Source organism: Saccopteryx leptura, chromosome 1 (genome assembly GCF_036850995.1).
Source record: "Saccopteryx leptura isolate mSacLep1 chromosome 1, mSacLep1_pri_phased_curated, whole genome shotgun sequence".
Classification (NCBI taxonomy): Eukaryota; Metazoa; Chordata; class Mammalia; order Chiroptera; family Emballonuridae; genus Saccopteryx; species Saccopteryx leptura.
The window spans coordinates 383,270,137-383,280,255 of NC_089503.1; positions in this window are offsets into that span (position 1 = coordinate 383,270,137).

Below are 10,119 nucleotides of genomic sequence, written 5' to 3' on the forward strand. Positions count from 1 at the left end.
CAAGCCAGCGACCTTGGGCTCAAGCCAGCAACCTTGGGCTTCAAACCAGTGACCTTTGGGCTCAAGCCAGCAACCATGGGGTCATGTCAATGATCCCATGCTTAAGCCAGCGATCCCATGTTCAAGCCGGTGAGCCTGCACTCAAGCTGGTGACCTTGGGGTTTTGAACCTGGGTCTTCTGCATCCCAGGCCAACACTCTATCCACTGCGCCACCACCTGATTAGGCTGCCGCTATGTTTTGGCATGGTTTATTTTGCAGCAATACATTCTAAGAACAGGTCAATCAGTTTCATTGTTATTTAACACCCAGTGATCCCTCTCCTGACAATGGACACCTGGATTATTTCTAATTTTGTGTTATTAAAAATAGGGTTGCTATGATTATTCTTATCCATGTCTCTGGGGCACATGTGCAAGAGTTTCTCTTGGATGTAAACCTAGGAATAGAATTGTCTCCACAATTTTCCTGTCAAGAAAAAAGTGCCACCTATAAGCTTAGTGTTCTTGAACCTCAATATCTTCATCTATAAAATGGGTACTTTCATATCTATGATCTTACAACCTCGCTGAGATGTTGGAAAAAATGAGGTAGACAGACAGCTCCCCCAGCTCCCACAGGAGGGAACCAGGACACAAAGAGACAGTGTGACTTGTCTAAAGGCACACAGCAGGACCCAATTCCCCCTTCTGACACCCAGCATTTGGGTCTCACTGTCTGTCTGTCTCTGTTAGGATCATTGCAACCAGTCTGAAGCACTGAACACATGTTAGGGATTATCATTGCTTGCATATTTGTGGAGGAACAAAAAAGGAATCCAAAGAAATGAAGCACTAATGGTGGAATTTCAGATACTGTGACACCTGAGAGTAGACATTTGGTGGCAAGGGGAACTGAACAGTCCTCTGAGCTGGACTCCAAAGCCCCCAGACACTCCTCTCCTCAGTGTCTTTAGCTCAGAACAGTCTTCTGAATGACCCCCCCCCCCAAAAAAAGTAGAAATTATGCATTGTTTTATTTTTTTTCTTTCCTAACTAATAATTTTTTTGGCCCCTTCCAAGAAAAAGAAAGCCCCACAGACCTCGAAGTTCTGAGGACCTCGGGTTTGGATCCTCTGATTGCATTGCCGTGTCCAGTCCTACAAAGTGATTTCAGGATTTCGGCTCCATTATCTCACTCCTCACCTTCCCCAGCCCCCCTCCCCGGCCCCCACCCAGGACGGGGGTTTTAGACTCATACCACAGAGGGCAATGGAGGCCCCAGGAGGTGACTCAGGCAGAGTCAGGGCAGACCCAGGGCTTCGGCCGTGGCCCTCCCCTCTCTGCTTCCCTGCCCCCCCCCATCAGCTGCTTGTCCTTGTCTTTGCTTCCCTAGGATGGCTCTGAGTGTCACACGTGGTCATAATGCCAACGGAGCCACTGTGACATGCAACAGCTGCAAGCCCCAGTGCTCGCATTCTGGCGGCCCTACTGGTGCAGAGCTCAGAGCCAGAGAAGAGATGAGAGCTCCCTCCCCCCACCCTCACTGGCCTCTAACAGCCTTGCCCCCCGCTGGGAGGAATGATTGCCCGGGTCACCTGTTGGGTAAATGCCAAGCCAGACTTAGGAGGGCAAGTGGGGGTATGTGTTAGGATGACACTAGCCGTCGTCACATTGTAAATGCTCAAATCCCAGACATAACCCAATAGAAGTTTCTTTCTCACTCACGTGTGGATACCGTGGAGATGTCCCGGCCGACTGAGTGAGTGGCTGACCTCCACGTGCTGAGTCAGGACTTTCCATCCCGAGCCTCCACCTTCCCCCAGGACCTCTGCCCCCAGCTGGAGGGGAGAGAAGGTGCCGAAGGCCTGTGCGTTTCTTCACACCTGCCTCAGATGTGCCTGGGAACCCATTCCCGCCCACATTCCATTGGCAAGAACCTGTCCCCGCCTACACGCAAGAGTCCATGTGATCCCCGGATGGGGACACAGATCTGCGATGACCTGCGAGCCAGCTCCGCCGCAGCAGGGGAGTGACGCAGGTGAGAGCCCTTCCTCTGCTTCCAAGTGAGTCATTTCCTGCCGAGCGTCTGGACCTGGCCCCCTCGGGAACAGTATAACCCGGGTGTTCTTGGACCTTAATATCTTTATCTATACAACGGGTACTTTCCTACCCATGACCTTATGACCTCGCTGAGAGGATGGAAAAAATGAGGTAGGCATGCAGCTCCCCCCAGCTCCCGAAGGAGGAAACCAGGACACAAAGGGACAGTGTGACTTGTCTAAAGTCACACAGCAGGACCCAATTCCCCTTTCTGGTACACAGACTTGTTTTGTTTTGTTTTTGCAAGTCAACATCAAAGCCTGTTGAGAAGGCATCAGACTGAAATGCAGGAAAATTCCATCAGAAAAACTCCTGGGGCCCAGGAGGATTACTAAGAAAGGGACTTTGATTGCCCAACTGCAGGTACAGAGACCAGGATGGGCTCTTTTTTCTTCTTCTTCTTTTTTTTTTTTTTTTACAGAGACAGAGAGAGAGTCAGAGAGAGGGATAAATAGGGACAGACAGACAGGAATGGAGAGAGATGAGAAGCATCAATCATTAGTTTTTCGATGCGACACTTTAGTTCATTGACTGCTTTGTCATATATGCCTTGACCGTGGGCCTTCAGCAGACCGAGTAACCCCTTGCTCAAGCCAGCAACCTTGGGTCCAAGCTGTTGAACCTTGCTCAAACCAGATGAGTCCACGCTGAAGCTGGCGACCTCGGGGTCTCGAACCTGGGTCCTTCCGCATCCCAGTCTGACGCTCTATCCACTGCGCCACCGCCTGGTCAGGCCCATGATGGGTTCTTGATCAGGTGTGCGGGACCCAACCTGGACCTGCTGGCGGAATAGGGCTTGCTGTGGTGAGTCTTCAGGCAGGGCCAGTCCCTGTGCCACCTTGCAGATGCCTGAACGCCCTCCACTAGACCTCCCTTCCCTAGCTCGGTGGTTCTCAACTTAGAGAGCAGGAGGAAAGGGAACCCCCTGTGAACAAGGCTCCGGTCCTACGTGCACATGGACTCTCTCTGGAGGAGGACAGGAAAAATGAGGGATTGCTTCGGAGAGAGAAGCAGGTCCTTAGTGTCGCTCACCTCCGGGGGCACCATTAGCACCATTGAGTCCTTGTGGGCAGCGCCCCGAGGTTGTGCTGTCCAAAGCCAGCCTGTCTTGCGGTGCAAGGTAAGCTTATTTGTCATTATATATATATATATATATATATTTTTTTTTAAATAGCTAATACCATTTGAAATAATCATTCACATAATTTCAAAAACATATTCCAATTTCTGGTGCTAGCTGAACCTACTGAATTAAAATTGGGCGAGGGCCAGCCAGCGACGCAAGTGCAGTGTTTTGAAAACTCTGCCCAGGGTGGAAACCTCCTCCCCCTCCACACTCACCTACGGGGGAACCCTGACTTAGTCCGTCCCTGCCTCCCTGCCTCCGCGGAGAACTGGGGATGGGTGGGGTGGGAGCTCAGGCTGAGCGAGCAGGAGCCAGCTTTGCCTCCTGGGCCGCAGCTGGGGGCCCCCCCAGCCCTGCATCCCTGAATCCCTGAAACCGGCCTCACTTCTCCCACTCACCCCCCCCCCCCGCCTGCCCGCCGGGCCCCCAGCCCTGCATCCCTGAAACAACCGGCCTCACGTCTCCCACTTCCCCCGCCCACCGGCCCGCCCGCCGGGCCGTCACAGTCACAAGCCCGCATCAGCATCCCCGGCGGCCAGCACGGCTCAAGGGCCTTGCCCGGGCTTGCCTTTGGTTGCATCAGCCTCTGGCCTTGCCCGGTGCCAGGGAAGCAAGCCTCCCACTCACCGCTGGAGAGAACCAGCTAATTATATCACCCAGAGTCCCAGGGTGGGAGCGTGTGGGTATTTTTCAGCTGACCCAGCCTGTTTCTACTTGTTTTTTGCATGATTGTTCTTGACTTTTCAAAAATAATATCTGCCAAACCAGGAAAAAGTCGCCCTGGGCTGTGGAGCACGGTGCTGGGTGCAGCCAGAGCCCGGTCCGGCCGTCCCACCTGCCACTTCGAGAGATGAGAGGAGACCGACGCCTACTGAGACCAGAGACCTGGAGACTGGCTCCACACGTGGGACTCAGAAAACAAAAATATCTCTTGGCTCCCAAATCAGGGCTCAGTAGGTGAGGAGGCCCCGAGGACAGGATGCACTGCGCTCAGCAGAATCCCAAAGGCAAACATTGTTCTGACAGAACCAGTAACAGCAACACAGTCACTCCTTTTTTCAAAAAATCTTTAAAATTCTACTTGTAGTTTAGTCAAAAGTGCAGTTTTGTTTTTCCTTTATTTCCTGTATTTATTTTTTGAAGAGATAATACATTCACATGGTTCATGGTCAAAAGATACAAAATGATATGCAGTGACCCCCACCCCCTCCCCCCTCCAGCCACCCGTTTCCTTCCCAGAGACTGTGGCTGGTTGCTGTGTCTCCTTCCAGAGACAGTCCACACTCCTTTGTCCAAAACCCTTGGGGACAGATGGCTTTTGTTTGTTTATTTATTTATTTATTTTAATTTTTTTTTTTACAGAGTCAGAGAGAGGGATAGATAGGGACAGACAGACAGGAATAGAGATGAGAAGCATCAATCATCAGTTTTTTGTTGCGACACCTTAGTTGTTCATTGATTGCTTTCTCATATGTGCCTTGACCGTGGGCTTTCAGCAGACAGAGTAACCCCTTGCTCAAGCCAGTGTCCTTGGGTCCAAGCTGGTGAGCTATTGCTCAAACCAGATGAGCCCGCACTCAAGCTGGTGGCCTCGGGGTCTCGAACCTGGATCCTCCGCATCCCAGTCCGACTCTCTATCCACTGTGCCACCGCCTGGTCAGGCAACAGATGGCTTTTGAAATCCAGTACCCATCAGATTTTAGACAGATATGAGGCCCTGGCCGGTTGGCTCAGTGGATAAAGCATCGGCCCGGCGTCTGGATGTCCCCAGTTCGATCCCGGTCAGGCCACACAGAAGAAGCAACCATCTGCTTCTCTTCCCCTCCCTCTCCCCCCTCCTCTCTCTCCTCTTTTCCCACAGCCAGTGACTCGATTGGTTTGAGTGTTGGCCCCAGCATCAGCCCCAGGCGCTGAGGATAGTTTGGTTGATTCAAGCATTGGCCCCAGATGAGGGCTGCTGGTTGGATCCCAGTTGAGGCACATGCTGGAGTTTATCCCACTATCTCCTCTCCTCTCACCTAAAATAAAATGAAATGAAATAAAAATAAGAAGAGGCATGAAATACTACACACCAGTAACAAAGGAAAACGGGGTCACACAGGCAAAAATACCACCCAGATAAGGCTCCGGTGACCAGGCCCAATTAAAGAAAGGGGCTAGATTTCTGACAGACGTGGCCTTGAAAGTCTAAGTTGGGAGGCCCCTTCCTAAAACAAAGGGAGGCTCCAGTTGGGGTCAAAGTTGACATAGTGATGGAAGTCTCCAAGAAGAAAAAGAAGGCTCAATTATAAATATAATGTTGCTGGGGTATTTCCCATGCAAACGAACAGTTCTGGGAGCCTCCCTTCACTAACTTCACCACACGTCCACCTCTGTGTGTAGCTGAATAGGGTTGTGGGTGGTAGTGGTGCCTGTGTGAGGAATGGCACCCGGGGTGATAGTTTTAAAACGTCAAGAACCAGAATAACCCGAGCTGGAGGAGGACACAGGAGAGGCAGGAGAGGCAGGGTGGGGCCGCCCTGCGGTGCCCAGCTCAGCTGTCTCATGCACCCTGGGCCTCCCTGCTGGCTCCGCGTAGGGTGCTCTGGTGGTTCCGTCTCACGCACCCTGGGCCTCCCAGCTGGCTCCGCGTAGGGTGCTCTGGTGGTTCCGTCTCATGCACCCTGGGCCTCCCTGGCTGCGGCTCCTCCCCACGCACCCTGGGCCTCCCTGCTGGCTCCGCGTAGGGTGCTCTGGTGGTTCCGTCTCACGCACCCTGGGCCTCCCTGCTGGCTCCGCGTAGGGTGCTCTGGTGGTTCCGTCTCATGCACCCTGGGCCTCCCAGCTGGCTCCGCGTAGGGTGCTCTGGTGGTTCCTCACCCCCATTCACGGCCTCTCCCACTAGTGATAGTAATAACTAATAATAATAATTAGTCTTATAGCAGCTCCCACCTCCTGAGCACTTTTTATCTGCCAGGCACTCTTCTAGGTAACATCCTTGATCTATAGTTACTTAATTTTTTATAACAGCTCTATGATTGAAGCGCCATTACTTTCATCCCCATTTTAAAGATTAAGACACTGCGGTAGAGACAGAGATGAAATCATTTGCTTAAGCCAGACCTAGACAGAGCATGGATTTGCACCCAGACAGAGTGATTATAGAGGCAAAGCTCTTAACCATTGGTAAGTAACAGAGACCATGTGGGTCATGATTATCCAGTGCCGGGTACTCTTCTAAGTATTCACGTGTATCAGTTCAACTAATCCTTACAGGTACTATTATCATACCCATTTTACAGATGAGGCAACCAAAACACAGAAAGTGAAGGCACTTACTTTCACAGTGAGAAAACTACGAAACAGGGACTTGAACCCAGGCAGAAGCCACATTCTTTCTGTATGGAACCGTATCCCGGTGCCATGACTGGACTTAAGGATATGCTGAGGGCTGTGGCCATGGTGTACATTTCTCTGCATCACGTGTGGTGCCAAAACTATAGAATTTAATAAGAAACTGTTGGTCAAATAAGCTTGTAAATATGGTGTATACGTTTGCTCGCTTTGGGTGTGGGGGACAGACAGGCTGTAAGCTGGCAAAGTCCTTATAGTCTAAGGCTTAATTTTAAGACTAAGCCTCTTCCTCCCTTCTAATACTAAGATCTTCTCAACACTAAGCTTTTCCCCACACCCTTGACTGTTGCATGATGTGTGGTGGTGCACTTCTAAGAGGAATCCCATTTATGCCTGAGATAAGTGGCTTTGTATCAGAGACTTCCTCATTTCTATATTGGCTTAAAGGCTTTAATTTTCTACACTATAAATAATGAAGCAGACCAGGAGCTCTTGCTCTCGGTTCTTGCCATCAGCATTGCAGAGGCCTCCCTGACCCCTTGCCATCTATGAGAAAAGTAGGTTTTCTGCTTTTCCCTTGGCTTTTCTTGTGACTTGCCTGTCTTGGTGAGACACCAATAAACAGAATGGCCACCATTCTCCGACTCCGCCATTTCTTTACCGTCTGCCCAAATTCAGTGAGAACCTGCACGTGAATGGCCACGAGGGCGGCCTCTGGCCTTACAGAAACCAATTTATGTTCTTCTAAGATTTGCTTTCTGATAAATATACACAAAAATCATATTCCAAGTTAGTTATAGAAAATCTGGACTATCCAGACAGGCTCTGAGAAGAAATGCAAGTCATCCTCACTGCGGCAAGATAACAAGAGCTAACGTTTGGTGGCTTTCCAACCAGTGTTACAAAATCGGGATCCCCCTCCACGTCCTGTTTTGTAACCTCCTATTTCTCACCATCACATCGCAAACCTGTTCCCACGTTCTTACATTTTCTTCAGCAACTTCCACAGAGGAATACCTGTGATTATTCAAGTGTCCTGCTCAGAATGCTGGCAGCAATGAACCAGAGTGTCCCCCACAAACAGCCCCCTCCCCAGGGACCCCCACATCTGCCCACCCTATAGCACAACCCCTTCTTCCTGGCATCTCTGGAGAGCTCGTGGCATTCCCTCTGCCTTCTTCCTTAGACTGAGTTCTCCTCCACTCCTGCTAAGAGTGTGTCCCCATCCTTCTCAACACCCCGTATCTCTCCTAGCCTGTGTCCATGCCCAAGTGACTCTACACCCTTCTCACACCCTTCATTAGTCACAATCGAACTTCCCCATCCTGTTCCCCACTCTCACAGGACTTGCTAGCAACTGTCCTATTCCATCCGCAAACTGGCATTAGGCGATGTCAGTTACAGTGCACAGAGTGACAGAGGAGACAATGCCAGCTAGGGTGCTGGAGGCTGCAGTGTGGGAGTCCCTCCCAGGGATACAGGTGAATTTTGAGCAGGGGCCTCAAGGTACAGTCCCTTTACCTAAATAGGATCTGTCTCTCCTGGTGTGATTTCAAGCTACCAGACAGGACCTGTGAGAGCTATTTCAGTGCAGGGAACTCTTTTGATGTACTTTAAACCCTAACAGGGAGGTGGAGGCCTAATCCACCCTGAGGGTGGGGCAGCCTGGGCGCCTTGCCCCATTAGGGTGGAATGAAAGGCTTTTGAAGGTGGTGGCTCAAGACAGGTGGCTTCTTGACTCTAGAAAAGGTGTCTCAACCAGGATGGATGGAGGATGAAGGATGGAGGGGTCCGTGCAGGCAGCCGGCAAGAGGGGGAAAGCCTGGATGGGGCGAACAGGGAGCTGGAACTTCCAGACTTGCTCTGCCGGTGACCTGTGCTGTGTGACTTTAGGCAGGAACCTAGGCTTCTCTGGCATCATTGTCATAATAGCACCTATGCTACCTACTTCACAGGTTTCTGTAAGGATCAGGTGAGCTAAGTTCAGTAAAAGTGTTTTGCAAAGGCAAAACCCCCAAATCAGGTTGGTTAGGCCTCAGTGCTGCTCTTCTCTTCGACAGCAGCTTCATTTTAAAGGCGCATTTCCCCTACAGACAAATGGGGAGGGGCGATGGGACTTGGTGTTCAAGCGCCATGCCTGGGGCTCCTAAGCTCTGGGCCACCTTTCTCTACCCCCCAGAACTGCTCAGACTTTATTACTGGTATTAAGTAGGGGTCCAGGTTCCATTCGTGGTAATAATGCCTGAGGTGACTATTATCCTGGGTTGCCTGAGATTGAGGAGTTTCCTAAACGTAGGGCTTTCAACGCTAAAACCAGGCCAGGCGGGGCACACAGGACGGCTGCTCACAGCAGGTGTGTGGTTTTTGTCTGGTGTGGTCAGTGTGGGTATGCGTGTGGTTATTCGTGTTTGTGAGCAATGGGGGTAGTGTGAATATGCTGGTACATGAAGGTTTTGCGTGTTGGGAATTACGTTGCTGTGTGTGTGAAGTTGTGATGTTTACATGTGTTTGCGAGATGTGTCCATGTGTGTACAGCTTGTATAGTATGTTATACTTAATGTATAATAGGTATGTCATAGTTAACGTATAATGGGTAATGTATGCATGACGTTTGTAAGCAATGAGGGTGTCTTTTCTTCAGCGGGGGTGTAAGTGTATATTTTGTGTTTGGTACAGTGTGGAATGCACGCATGTCAATCGGGTAAGGAGGCAACAGTGCGTTGTGGTGTGTGACGTCTAACTCCGTGTGTGCGTGATACACACGGTGTCTGCAGCGTGCGCAGGTGTAAGCGGTGCGCTGTGCCCGTACTTTGGGATGTCCCCATGTCTTTGGTGAGCAGAGCGAAGGCGGGGCCGCGTTGAGGTCTGTGCGCCCTGCGTGCTGGGCCGTGCCACGTGTGTAGATGCAGGTGGGCTGTGCGCATGCTCCGAGCGCCGATGTGCGTGGGCTTTGTTCAGTGCTTCGAGATGCGTGTCGCCCGGGGGCCGACGGCAGCGTGTGCTGTTGAGTGTGGACGTGTGTGCTAAGGCATCTGTGCCGCGTGTGCGGTGCCCCCATGCGCACGATGCCCGGGCGGGATACGCGGAGAGGGGGGCGGAGGGGCAGCAGGGCGGGGGCACCGTGGGGGGCTCCGCGGGGGGCCGGCGGCTGGCCGCCGGGACATGCCCGGGCAGACCTCCGGCCGCCGCGGCCGCCGCCCGGGACCGAGCCGCGGGGCATTCTGGGAAGTGGGCCACGCCCGCCGCAGGGGCCGCTGGGAAGCGGCGGCGGCACAGGCGCCGCAGGCGTATCGCGGCTCCCTTGCTGGGGGCTGGGCTCGGTTAGGGCCGCGGAGTGATTAAGTTGTCTTTCTTAGTAGAGGCTGGCGCTGACCGCGCGCCTTGCCCCGGACGTGTGTAGCCAGCCTCCGAGGGGGGCAGTTCTTCCTGCACCGCGCTGGCGAGTTACCTGCGGATCCGAGAAGCGCAGGAGCCGCTCCACCCGGGTCCCTGACGCCCCGACTTAACTACAAGTGAACTTAGGGCGAGAAAAACGCCGCAGAAAAATGGAACTCCCTGGATAGCCTGACCCTGAGTCCCC